The 14,464-nt window shown below is 39.0% G+C and overlaps 1 long non-coding RNA gene across 1 annotated transcript in view; it reads right to left on the bottom strand.

The window, feature by feature from the left end:
- Positions 1–4,155: 4,155 nt before the first annotated feature.
- Positions 4,156–14,464, bottom strand: part of LOC145302613 (uncharacterized) — a 49,775-nt gene continuing 39,466 nt past the window's right edge. Inside the window, exon 3 of the long non-coding RNA XR_013873704.1 lies at positions 4,156–4,315. This is a non-coding gene — a long non-coding RNA (uncharacterized LOC145302613). The remainder of the gene's footprint in view (positions 4,316–14,464) is intronic.

The raw sequence follows: 14,464 nt of genomic DNA, 5'->3' as shown, positions 1-14,464 counted from the left end.
ATAGCAGGAGTGCCCCTCCTTTAGGGGAGCCTGCTGGGTTACCACTTTCCGGCCTTGTGCCACATTTTGCTGAGTGGACAGCAAATAAATATAATCCAGTTCAAGGAGAGAAAAGCGTATAAAGTGTACATACTGTTTGTTAGCTTTTTGCCGCACATGGTAGCGAGTGGCCTAAGACACGCGCGCGCGCCTGCCGAAACGTTGGCAGCTGGTGCGCCGACCACTCACCTCGGAAGGCGGGTTGGAAAAGAAACTCTTGCTTTTATACTTGTTTCCGGTGGTCTGTTGCGCATGTGTGGATTTCCTCTGAAAGAGGAAGTGATGTTGTCCATCTGTGCGTACATGTGCGTACGTTATGTGAGTATGTATGAATGTGAGTGTATATATGCGAACGTGAATATATGTACGTGTGTGGATGTGCGCGAGTATGTTTGTGTCCGCGTATGTATATGACAAGTAATATAGCTTGAGATGTGAACGCGTGTTTTTGTGTGAGACTAGGAAAGGCTCCCACAGAACCATACTATATATAGAAATAAATTAAACATTTGAGTAACGCACCTTTTGTATATCAATCAAATTGTGAACAAACAAACAAACAAAAAACAAACAGACAGGAATACGAATTTATATATATAGATATGAAAATATTTGACGCTTCAATTTATTATATTTATTAACATTGGTGATAAATCACTCTATAAAATATACTGAATCTCTTGGAACTTCCGCATTTAATATCGCGCGTTACAGCTGGTAGAATCACACAAACATTTCTATATCTCATTCCATGATGCAGAGTGTACCGTTCCTTACCCGTCTTCTAGATCGTTTGGAACAGTAAGTCTCACTTGTAGACCTATTTCAGACATCTTACTGCTCAATCACCGCAAATTTAATCGCAAATAGTAGTTCCCTACATCAAAGTGCCTTTTTTTTTTTTAGGTGAAAATGCAACAGTAAAAAAAAATCATGATTTTTCGACGGTCACAAATATCGCATGTGTCTGGTGTCGCTGTTATGTCAATCTCATGTGTTCTTTCTTTTTATCGGTTTGTATGTTATTTTTGTAAAATATTACATCATTTTTATACATTGCCTATTGCATTTATGTTAATCGGTTTTATTTATTTTAGTGCAGTTTTCACAGATGCATATGTACATGAATAAAATTATTCTAAACATAATTCAAGCAATTGTAAGTTCTCTCCAGCGTACCAAAAGGCGAAAAAATCACAACACACACACACGCGCTTAAACAAAATGAGCGGAGGCATTTGGACGATATCAAAACTAAACATCGTTTAATTCGTTACCCACACAGTAGCAGCCGTATAGCGTAATGGTAAGAAGCCTTGACTGTCATTTGGGCGGTCAGATTTCGATCCTGGCTCGAGGAAGTTGCCTGTCTAGCCGCACTGATGAGCTGTGGAATAGTGAAACTGTACTGTATGTGGATGACTATATATATATATATATTGAACAAAATTGAAACGCAGAGGGTTTTATTGTTACATTCACGTGTTTTTAAAGTATAAATAAATAGAATGTTTTTTTTATTTTTAACACAACTGAAACTGAATAGACGTTCCTATTATTCCAAAAAGTAGCATTGCCATGTTTTTCGTATGACTACAATTATCTGAAAATAGGAAAATATTGGAAGTTCACATCGGTGATAAGAATTGACCAATCACATGAAACCATACTTTGCAATCAAGCAGCAGAAATCAGAATCTCATATACTGAATCTGAGCTTATAATTCTCACATATAAATTCACGCGTTACACAGATAAAGCTGGTAGCATCACACAAACCTTTCCATATCTCATTCCTAGATGCAGACACCCGTATTCTAAATCGTTTGGACCATTAAAAAAGCCTCACTTCTTGACCTACTTCAGACATCTTGCTGTTCAACTGCTTACATAGTATCATTGCAAATTAATCCCTACATCAAAGTGGACAGTGCCTTGTTTAAGGTGAAAATGCAATAATAAAAATTATCATGATTTCTTTCGGTAGGGTGTAAATATTCAATATTTCTTTATTTCTTTCGACAGTCACATTTCTCACTCATTCCAAACTTGAAATAAATCGCATGAGTCTGATGTCGCTGTTATGTCAATATCATATGTTCTTACTTTGTATTAGTTTATTTATTTTTATGTAAAATATATCGTTTTTGTATATTGCCTATTGCCGTTAATCGTTTTTATTTGTTTTTGTGCACTTTTCACAGCTGCATATGAAAGAAAATAATATACAAACAAATAAAATAATACAAAGAACGAACATATGAGATTGACATAATAGCGACACAAGCAGTTGAGCAGCAAGATGTCAGAAGTAGGTCTAGAAGTGGGGCTTACTGGTCCAAACGATCTAGAAGACAGGTATGGAACGTTACTGTCTGCATCATGGAATGACATATAGAAAAGTTTGTGTGATGCTATCAGCTGTATCAGTGTAACACGTGATGTTATATGCGGTAGTTTCAAGACATTCAGTATATGTTATGTGTCGATTCCGATTTCTGCTGGTTGATAACAAAGTGTGGTTCCATCGGATTGGTCAGTTCTTATCACCGATATGAATAAATATAATAAATATAAACTTCGGATATTTTCTAATATTTTCATAGTCATACGAAAAATATTGCAACCCTCTTTTTTTTTTTTTTAGAATAATGGGAACGTCTATTCAGTGTCTGTTTTGTTAAAAATTAAAAAGAAATCAATTTCATTTTATTTATTTATACTTTAAAAAGCCGTGAATGTAAAAAGAAAATCATTTACGTTTCAATTATCCTATATATACTAATTTGATTGCAGAAAATCCCCTCTGGACTCAAAGTTTGCTTCAACAGAGGCCACATACATATTTTTTATGTCTAGACTATTAACCAGTATATCATGTAACTTTCGAATGCCATCTTAAATACATTCATCCGCTATATTATCTTACATTCCTTCCTAGGAGAAACATCATCACGATTGCAATATCTACAATGGAAGTAGCTGTTATTTTCCCCTGTAAATAAAAAGTATTACTCCTGCTCCTAGTCGACACCGAGAGGTGTTCTGTATTATGGTCATATATGGGGGTTCACCCTAATTTTCTGGCTCAAATACTTATATACATACCATAATCTTTCCTTTTCCAGACTCCCCCTCCCAATAATTTCTCCCTCCTCACATTTCACAGAATTTTATTGGTTGACAATTCATTCCAGAATGAACGAATCCGCATTCAAAAAAATAACGTTTCAGTGATTAATTTAATCACTGATTAAAACAAACATGGCTTCTCTTTATCAACCTGATACGCCTCATCCTCACTCTCCTCCCTACCTGATGGAGGTCGCCCCACAAGCTATATTATACGCAGAACAACTAGGACAAAATCGACACCCATAAAGAAAGTACAAGCATCAACAAAAAGAAAACGTATAAATAATGGTATCGCTTCATCTTGTCTTTCTCCAATGTATTGTCCCATTAAATATACAGTTAACTTCAAACAAAAGAATTTGATTTTGATATCCTTTCTTCTCTCTTTTTTTTAACCTAGCATCAATTCAAAACATTCAGGAAATTTTGCCCTAAAGCTTTAATATAATGTTTTAAATAAATCAAACAATTTTTGTTTATTTAGATGTCCATCCATGACCCATCTTCCACTCTCCAACTTTCACTGTCGCTCTTCTTATCTTGGACGATCCTTTTCCTCATTCTCAATCTCTTCGTTTTTCATTGTCCGTCATTGCTACCAGATATCCCCTTACTGCCTTTTCCCATCACTACGACAGTTTCTCTATTTCAGTGAATCGCATATATATAAACACATTTTTACGAAGCAAAAACAAAACAAAAAGCTAAAAAAATATTTCATCAAAATGGTAGAAAAAATGTTTAAAACCAGATATTTTTCCACAGAGTTTAAAAAATGTTTTGGATGCTTGGAATTTAGCATTTATAAAAGAATCCATAAGTGCATTAATCATATGCAACATAAATTCATTATATAAATACACATGCAACATTCAAGGTAGTGTTCTACTGAGTAATACTAAGAAAAAAATAAGTACATATACAGTTGACAAGAAAATGTATTTTTCAATATATCATAAAATGTACTGTGATGAAAGAAGGTTTATAGTTCACAAGGGTATAATTTTATTTGTTTCGGCCATTTACATCAAGAATTTTCAAAATATCTTTTTGTAAGACATTTTGATATTTCAAGTCACCAAAAGAATGTCGATCCATTGGAACGCAACGATACTTGTTTTTCTCATGAATACTGGATATTCTGAAAAAAAAAAAAAAAGAATTAAATTATAAATGTCAAGGAAAGACTAATTTTATGTTTATTGCAAATACAATTAATAAAAATTATGAACATAAAAGTAAAATTTATATTATTAAGTGGTATGCACGATTTTATTAAGTCCCAAAATGCATTCTAGATCAAATTCAAAATAAAGACAGTTGTTGCAATACTTATCAATAAAATGAATCAATTCTTTTTTTATATTGGATTAAATATAAACAAAATCTTCAATATTGTATCAAAAGTCTAATAACGGTCTTTTATAATTTACACAAGTTTTATAGTTTACAAAAGAAATACATTTTTAAAAAGATATTTGGAAAGCTCAAATACTTCGTTGATGTTCTTCAAAAAACAATTATAATAATGCTATTTTGTTTGCAACACTGCTCACCTAATGCATTACAATGCATGTAATAAATCTAGCCATTCTGTTCCTTTGCTCTTGGTGCAACTAAATAATCTATAAATATTTGAAAGGTACTGATCAAGTTAATGACCCATGCTAAAATCAATATTTCCTTAGATTCTTCCAGCTTTTTATGTAAATAGCTAAAAGATGCTGAATTGAAATGTTCTGTGCCTCAAAATTAAAACGAGGCAACACTATTCAAACAGGTAAAGATTTTTAACAATTTTAAAGCTAGAAAAATATTTTATAAAAAATATTTTCTTTTGATGAAGAAAATATAGTGACTCAACCAGTATGATTTTTATAAGAACTTTTTCATGATAAAGTTAATGATTATTTAATTTATTTTCAGTTTGTTTCAATAAATTGTTTTTGTATTATTACAGTTTTTAACTCAGGCCAGTTGGTATTAGAGTAGTTTAGTGTTGGGTTTCAGATAGATTAGGGTTATTATGATGTTACGTTAGGGCTAGGATAAAACAAGTTTTATTTTACATTTTTGGTTTAAAATAAGGAGTTTAAGAAAAAAGACAAAAAAAGACAGTGTTTAAATTTTATTCAGTCTTTCAAGAGACTGAGTCGTCTGTCTTTAAATGTTGATATAGTCATTGCTTTAATTAATTGTCTTAATGAAATTTACAATTTACAAAATTCTCAATTGAAAGCCGTTGTCTGCTGCAATCTGATTAGCTAAGCGCATCAGCATCGTCTGTGTTTTATGCAAACTGTTGGAAGATACCAATGAAAAGTCGGTTTCAGCATGAGTTACAGATTTTACAAGTACCAATATAACCAAAGGAAACCATTCACATTTTTCACATATTTCATAAAGTATTTTATTATTCTATATATTTAATACTACCAAATAAGGTTAAGTTGAAAATGATTTTCACTTAAAGCAAAAAAGAAATAAAATGTTATTTTTTTACCCAGGAATCACCACTTATCAAGGCCCAGCGGCCACTTGAGGATAAGAGTTAAAGAGTGTACAGTGGTCAAAAGGGCAATATCATAGTAATCGTTAGAAATGTAAATTTGGTAAACTGGATTACTTAAGGAGAATGACTCATCAAGAACTTGTTCACATTGGACTTGAAGATGGCCATATTGTAGTCAGCTGGAAAGCGGGTAAACGGAAGATAGTTCCATAGGTGTACAGTTCTTAGAAAGCAGCTTTGTTCATGGAATCTACGTTTAGGTTTAGACACAGATAAAGAGTGGGGGAAATTATTGATAGTGTTTACAGCCAAACGAGTGTTTCTCATGAATGTTTTGTGAGGGGGGGGGGCATAGATTGGAGATCAGACGGGAACTTGCCATGAAAATAACGATAAAACAGACACAGGCTTGCAACATCTCTTCTTTGAGAAAGAGGTTGCAGGGAAGAGGAAAGGGCACCCCCCCCCCACTAGGCTACAAAGTCTATTCTGAACTCTATCAAGGCAGGATAAGTCTTCCTAGCAGCTTCTGCCCAGATGTGACTCCATCCTTGGACGTATCTGGCTCTTATATAGGTAGAGAATCGCATCATCAGATAGATATCTACTGGATCGATAGAAAGATCGTATCATTTTTCCAGCGACCTTGGCAACGGATTTGATGTATGTATTCCATTTTAAATCAGGAGTAAAGGTCAAGCCCAGAAGCTTGTCAAAACATGGAACCTCCCCAAGACGAGAGCCATTCATTTCATTTGATGCCAGATGAGGATCAGAACGTTGATGATGCAAAGATAGAAGCTTAGTTTTAGATGCATTAAAAGTAACCAGCCACTTTTTCCCCCATTGTACCACATGCTCAAGATCAGAGGCGAGAGAATCAGAGAGAACTTGGTCATTTACGGCCTTTGATGTGCTGCCATAGATGGTATAAAAACCTAAATTACAACCACCATTGCAATTGTTAAATGCAATGGTGGTTGTAATTTAGGTTTTTATAATGGTGAAAACCCCATGTAGATTTGCCTTCTTGATAATAATAAATGCAATGAAAATAATAATAGATGCAATGAAAGTTCCTGAAAGAGTATCTACCTATGTTAGAGGAGGTCAAATGTCCTTACAAGCCAGTTACTGTATATATGGCTGCCTGAGAACTTGTTGTCAAAGAGCATGATTTTTATGCAAAGTTCATTGAGCCATGAAATAATGCAAATGAGCATAATCCTATTACTATGTAAAAATATCGGCAATATTCAATTGAGAGTTAATTCAATGAAGAGTTAAATCAATGGATAAAATATAGCTAGTTTGCTCTCTAAGGCACAAACAAACTTTAACTATTGAAATGGCTACGCTTGCTGATGATAACTGGATAAATAAACTTATACTGATATATACCAACAACAAAAAAGATCATGTGAGAGAGGAGATATCAGCATAAAGAGAAAGTTATTATAAGAAAATTATAACAGCCACTAAAAGAAAATATGTCATTGCCACTGACCAAATAAGATTATAAAATTGCAAATATTTTTACTTAGAGCAAAAACGAAATAAAATTTTATTTGAAGAAAAAATAGAGTCAGCAAATAATAAACATCATTATGGAGGTAAACACATAACCAATCTCAACATATTTTGTTTTTGTTTTTCTTCAACCGAAACTATGCACAGTGCCGCTTTGACGTAAGAGTATACTATTGGGACCAAATTTACAACTATAACAGGATAAATAACTAGATAAAACTAACGTAAATATCTTTAAAATCGCTGCCTTTTCTCTATATGACAAAGTAAAAATAGACTAGAATTAAGGGGTGTGGTTAGAAGCTGAGAAAAAACAAGTCTTACCGTGGGTACTCAGCGAGTGAGTTCAGGCTGAGAAAAGGAAAAACAAAGATGGCGGCCAACATTTTATTACGTGCGTTCTCGCATAATCTTGTGTGCGTGTGAAGCTGAAAACTACAAAACGAGCTTCATTTCTCGGTGCTGAGCGATTCCAGATCAGGCAGGAGAGTAGGCGCAATGGGAGTGGAGATACTTTCTGAAATTATAATCCTTTTTTGTGTATTTGAGGTGACCCCCTCCCCCATTACGGAGGTTCAAGCTATTTCGGTGATGGCCAATGCTGGCTTAAGCAACATGATTAAGCCTTTTAATGGCGATGGTGATGTGGTGGCGTGGCTTAAAAAAGTGGACCTCGTGGCAAGGATTCAAAAGTTGGACGATGTGGCCACAGTAATACCACTGTTTCTAGAAGGGGACGCGCTGGACCTCTATTTGGAGCTCAGCGAGCGAGAATAGGGTGATGCGGACGCCATCAAGGGTCGACTGATCAAAGCTTTTGCAGAGGGGCCTTTCGAGGCCTTTAATAAGTAGAAGGAGAAGAGGTGGACTGGTGAATCTGTTGATATCTACGCGAACAAGCTAAGGAGATTGGTTGAGTAGTCGAGCATCAGAGGACATGCCATGAGTCACATAGTTAAAATGACATTCGTTACCGGGTTCCCGGAAGAGATATCAAAACGTTTGCAGCAGGTCCTGGGTGTGGAGATGCTGGATGTGAGTGAGCTGCTCAAAACTGCAAAGATCTTGGTGAGCACCCAGCCCACGGACTCTGGAGGGACAACAGCAACGGTACAGCAGGATGTGAGCAGGAGTCTGCCGAACCCAAGGGTGGCATGTGGCATGCTTCAAATATGGGGGACCACACATGAGAAGAGACTGCAGGAAGTTCTTGCAACGGACAGTATGTTACAAATGCAATTGGAGAGGCCATTTAGCGATGAAATGCATGAGTTTGAGAAACTGGCAAGGGGAAGCCGACGTGCCAGGGGCCGCCCCGATTCGGGAATAGTGGCGCACTCACAGAAGATGCCCAAGCAGAAGATCGTGGTGGAAGGACGGGGGAGTTATGGCCCTGATCAACACTGGCTGTAGTACTACCATGGTGCACACAACCCTGGTTGGAAGGGTGAAGTAGTGGCATTCGATGGGTCGCGAGTGAAGTGTCGATGGAGGAAGACCATCACTATTGATATTGCTGAACACGGGATGAGGGTCCATGTAATTGTCACCGATCATCTGGTGCTTGGCGTCCAAGCCATCATTGGAATGGATGTTATATGCCGGCTTGGAGGCGTTACCATCACATGCAACAACATGAGGTTCGGACCAGCTGAGTGCGCAGTGACAGAGCAAGCTCCTGGAGGGACCAACAAGGCCGGGGAGGAAAAAAAAATGTCGATCAAAGATCAAGACTTCCAAGCCGAATTCAACAGAGAACAGTGGACAGTGGAGTGGGTATGGAAACATAAAGAGCCATCGCTGACAAACAGGGTGGCGTGCTACACTAATTTGCTTAGAGGAGGGGCGAGAAAGGAGTTTGAACAAGAAGTGGACTGATGGATTGAGGAGGGTATACTGCTGCCTTGGACGGATGACGTTGAGTTGGGCATTTTGCCATTGATGGCCATTCTGCAACCAACTAAAGGGAAAGTAACACCGGTCCTGGATTTCCGAGAACTGAACCAACATGTTAAGTGCCATACTGGAAGCGACACCGTAGATGTGTGCAGTGAGTCCATTAGAGAATGGAGGCAGATGAATGGCGCGTCTACATTGGTAGATCTAAAATCTGCCTATTTGCAACTCCACATCTCCAAGAAGCTCTGGAAATACCAGTTAGTCAGGTACAAAGGCAAAACCTATTGCCTTACGTGAGTGGGGTTCGGGTTGAATTCGGCACCCAAGATCATGTCAACTATCCTCAGGAAGATTCTGGAGACAATGGGAAAAGGAGATGGGGCAGTGAGTTCATACATAGACGACATTTTTGTGAATGAGACTCTGGTAACTGCCAAGGAGGTAGTGGCTCATTTGAAGAGGTTTGGGTTGGTCGCCAAAGCGCCTGAAAAATTAGACGGAGATAAATATAAATTTTGGCACATGTTGACTTTCTTGGACATCACACAGATGCTCGTAGAATCACTCCTCTGCCTGATAAAATAAAAGCTATCCATGATTTCCTCATACCCACGTCGATTAAGCAGCTGTGACGCTTCCTGGAGATGGTAAATTTCTACCGTAGATTCATCCTGGAATGCTCAGATCTCCTCAACCCTCTTACTAATCTTCTACAGAAAAAAAATAAAGCTATCTCCCTGGAGGGCGACCAGATAAAATTTTTCCAAGTAACAAAAACTTCCCTAGTCAACTTTACAAAGTTAGCACACCTCAATGAAGACATCCAAACGAATATATCTCACAACAGATGCCTCAGACACTGAAGTTGGAGTAGTGGTAGAACAGGAGTGTGGCGACAAATGTAAACCCATCACATTCTTCTTGGCTAAACTATCACCAGCTCAGTCGATACAGCACTTTCTCTAAAGAACTTTTGGGTATTTATCTTGCCATTAAACACTTTCAACACTTACTGGAATGCAGGAATTTCATGGTTTTAACTAATTACAAACCGTTGACAACCTCTCTGCAGAACAACTCTGACAACTATACTGCTTGTGAAATTAAACATCTAGACTTCATTTCACAGTTCATGTCTGATATCTGGTATGAAAGGAAAAGAGAATGATGTTGCTGATTTCCTGTCAAGATCTGATGTCAATACAGTAGAAGACAGCCCACTCAGATAAGATTTGATAGCTGCAACCCAGGAATCCAACACAACCCTCCCCGAAGTTTTGGCTAACACGTACCTACAACGGAAGGAATTGCCGCACCTTTCAGCAGTAGAACATTTTACAGTGAGAGAAAATTAAATCAAACCAGACACTACACTGCCAGCACTCAGAAGACAGATTTTGGACCACCTGCATGGATTGTCACATTCCAGCAAGCTTGAAACGGTCAGACTCATCACTAATCATTTTGTTTGGCTGAACATTTTTTAAAATTTTTTTATTACATTTTCACCCCAAACAAGGCAAATTGCCACTTTGGTGTAGGGGGCTACTATCAGGGGCAACAACTACTGGGGTACTATGTAGGTATTTGGGCAGCAAGATGTTGGTTCACGTTACACTTGAACTTCTGCACGTCAGTACTGTTGGGGAAGCAGGGACCTGGAATGGAATTCCAGAGTCTAGTGGTTCTGGGGAAGAAACTATTGGAGTAAAAAGATCTTTTACATCTAGGGATCTCTACAGTGTGGGAGTGGGATTTAGTAGCCTGTCAGGTTTGTCAAGGGTGCTCACGTCGTGGGGGCATAAGTGATTGCAGTTCATCAGAGCATTCACCACTAAAATACTTGTAGAAAAGGCAGAGGGATGCAACATTTCGTCGATGGGACAGAGGCTGAAGCTTAGATGCCAGTTCAGGGCCTATCAGGCGTTCGACTCTTTTTTGAACCTTGTCAAGGAGCGAGAGACTAGTAGCAGATGTACCAGCCCAGATGTGACAGCAATACTCCATACATGGGCGAATGGTGGCCTTATAGAGGTACAGGATACTTTCGGGTGTTAGTAGTTGTCTAGCATGGTAGAGAGAGCCCACCTTTTTTGCAGTGGCCCTGGCAATGCCTTCAATGTAATTGTTCCAACTCATGTTTCCTGTGAACGTTAGGCCAAGGAGTTTGAAAGATGTACTCTCAGATAAAGAGTTGTTGGCCATTGCTATAGGTGGTAGAGAGGGTTTCTTGTAATTATTGAATGAAACTAGTTTAGTCTTGGCAGCATTGAACGCGACCAACCACTTTTGTCCCCATTCCACCACAGATTGGAGGTCTTCCTCTAGTGTTTCTGCCATTTCTTTAGAAATCTGTTCATTCGTCTTCCTGTCGTGCCTGCCATAGAGTGTAGTGTCATCAGCATATATACCCATCTCAGAGGAAATTTTGTTGGGGAGGTCATTTATGAATATCAGGAACAATAGAGGTCCAAGGATAGAACCCTGGGGCACTCCCACATTTATATCATATTGTTTAGATGTACAACCGTCGAGGACAACCTGGATTTTTCTCTTATCTAAGAAGGATTTAATTATGTTAAGTATTCTACCAGTGATACCGCATGATCTAATTTTCCTGAGGAGACCCTCATGCCATACCCTGTCAAAAGCCTTAGATATATCTAGAGCTACCGCTCTGCCCTCCCCCCGCTTTGTCCAGTGAATGGTATATACTTCAGAGATTACAGTTAGGATGTCTGCTGTGGAACGGGCTTGTCTAAATCCATATTGTTTGTCAGTCAGAAGTGTAGCATCTGTAAGGTGATAGACTAGAGCATGGTTAATTAAGGTCTCAAATATTTTGGCAAAAAGTGGGAGGAGGCTAATGGGGCGATAATTTGATGGGTCAGTCCTTTCGCCAGAATTCTTGAATACTGGTACAACAAAAGCAGTTTTCCAACAGCCCGGAAAGCAATATTCATTAAGGCATTTGTTGTAGAGTTTGGAGAGAACTGGAGCTACTTCGGCTGAGCACTTTTTTAATAGCACAGCTGGGATGAGATCGAGTCCACATGCTTTTGAAGTGTCAAGGTTTTTTATGATGGCATGCACCTGAGCAGGGGTGATTTCTAGATTTTCTAGTGTGGCGTCTGTCTGCATAGGAAAGTCAGGTAGGGGGTGGTTGGAAGGGTCCAGTGTGGAGTTGGAGGCAAACCAACTGGCAAGCATGTTAGCCTTGTCGGTTGCTGAGGAGACAACCTCATGATTGTTGGTTAGTGGGGGAATTGTTGATTGCCCATTATTTACTACACTGTTGTAGATTTTCCAGAAGTCTCGAGTTCCTAGTTTTTGTGCTTCGATGCGCTTTTTAGTGGTTTCCGTAAATTCTCTCTTAGCTGTCACTATTTCTTTCTTAACGTTATTTCTAGCTTCTATATACTTCAGTCTGCTTGAACTGGACTTATGTCAGTTAAAGCTATGGTATGCATGCTGCTTTTGAGCAATGGCAGTTGCGCAAGTCGACGTAAACCATTGGGGAGAGTGGGGCTTACTATAAAATTTCCGCATGGGAACATGTGCTTCGATTGCAGTTTTGAACCAGTCAGTGGTCTCGTTTGCACACTGTTCAGCAGGGAGAGAAAAAATATTTCTCCATGGGGCATCTCTGATTAGTTCCCTGATGGCTTCCCAGTCAACCTTTTTATAATATCTCGTTGTTTTGAGCACTGGCTCTTCAGTTTTAGCTCTAGAGTTTAGGGCGATTTCAACCATTATCACTGCATGATCAGCGTTCCCGAGTGGGCTGTGGGCCTTTGTTATGCAGTCATCGGGAGCTGTGATCAAAAACAGATCTAGAAGTGATGTGTGTTGTTCTTCCTGGTCAGGGAAACGGGTTGGAAGCGTAACAATTTGTGATAGGGAGTGAGATATGGTGAAGCTATGAGTTGTGCTGCCCGCTGCATCTGTGTAAGTAGAGAATCCAAGCCAGTTTTTGTGGTGGACATTAAAGTCACCAAATACATGTATTTGTGCGCTAGTGTCATGGGACAGTGCCGTGTCTATGCTGTCAGAGACTTTGTTTATTATGGTGCAGTCCTGAGTCGAGGGAGAGCGGTAGAGAAAATAATAGTAGCTAATATTGTGTTGCATGTTTAGTCTAAAGCACATAAAGGTTTGATCATCTGTTTCTAGGTTTGTTTCTCTAGTCAGGGGGAGGGTATTATGAATGTAAACTCCAAGTCCGTGCATGTGTCTGTCACAGTCCTTACGGCAGAGTGGGAGATATCCAGGCATGTTAAAGTGGTTAGAGGGGATGGAGGAGTGTAGGTTAGTCTCACTTAGTGCTAAGATATCCGGGGTATTTGTTAAGAGAAATGCTTCAACATCAGCTAAATTAGTTCTAAACCCACGGATATTTGTGAATGCAAGCCTCAAGGGAGGAGGCAACTTGAAGTTGTTTGTCCCTAAGCCTGGTTTAAGCTTATTTTTAGATTGTACTGTCATCATATTTTTTTAAAGAGTTTCGGTTTAGGTAAGGGGGAGCTAAACAAGAGGTTATGCAGAGCAACAGACATGCATCACAAGTAGACCATCAGCTGACCTTTCTCCAATTAGGATTGTGGCCTCAGGAAAGCCCACCAGGGATGAGTGCAGGGTCCCTTTCCATGTGCGTCATGGCACTACAAACAACCCGATATTATTCAACTGTTGATGGAGCAGCCGCTCTAAGCACTACCAAAAAGTTAGGGCTCCTGTACTACCAGTCAGGAACAGCAGCCAAGAACTGTCAATCCGGTACCTTCAACCCATTAGAAAAAGGTCAACCCAATCTAATTGCTCAAGCATATATCGTACTCAAGCACTCCCAAGTGTCCAGTTTTAGGGGTGGGGTGTGCTGGGAATGAGGAAAAATGGCGTTCATTGCCCTAGCCAAGAAACAAGATCTACCGCTGGGTGTTTCTGTCGAATCACTGAGATAGTGTCTCTGCGCTTGACTAATAGGCAAAGAAGGAGTATGGAAACCGGAATTGGGTTTTAAACATGCCTTGAGTACCAGAAATACAAGGTAGACATAGTCGGACCTCTCCCAATGTGTCAGAATTACCAGTACCTCCTCATAGTAGTTGATCGTTTCTTGAGATGACCAGTAGCAGTACCCATTAGAGATACCTATGCAAACAATGTAGCAAAGACAGTACTTCAGGAGTGGATTGCACTATTTTGTGTACCCAGCATCATTAACACAGACCGTGGGGCAGAGTTAGGGTTCAGGAGTTTACTCAGTTGCTCGGTGTCAAACATATCAAGACCACCACTTACCATCCATGTGCCAACGGCCTTGTGGAAAGGATCCACCAGATACTAAAG

The sequence above is a fragment of the Euprymna scolopes genome, chromosome 2 (assembly GCF_053919585.1).
Source record: "Euprymna scolopes isolate OS-2025 chromosome 2, ASM5391958v1, whole genome shotgun sequence".
Lineage (NCBI taxonomy): Eukaryota > Metazoa > Mollusca > Cephalopoda > Sepiida > Sepiolidae > Euprymna > Euprymna scolopes.
This window is presented reverse-complemented; position numbering and strand designations above follow the sequence as displayed.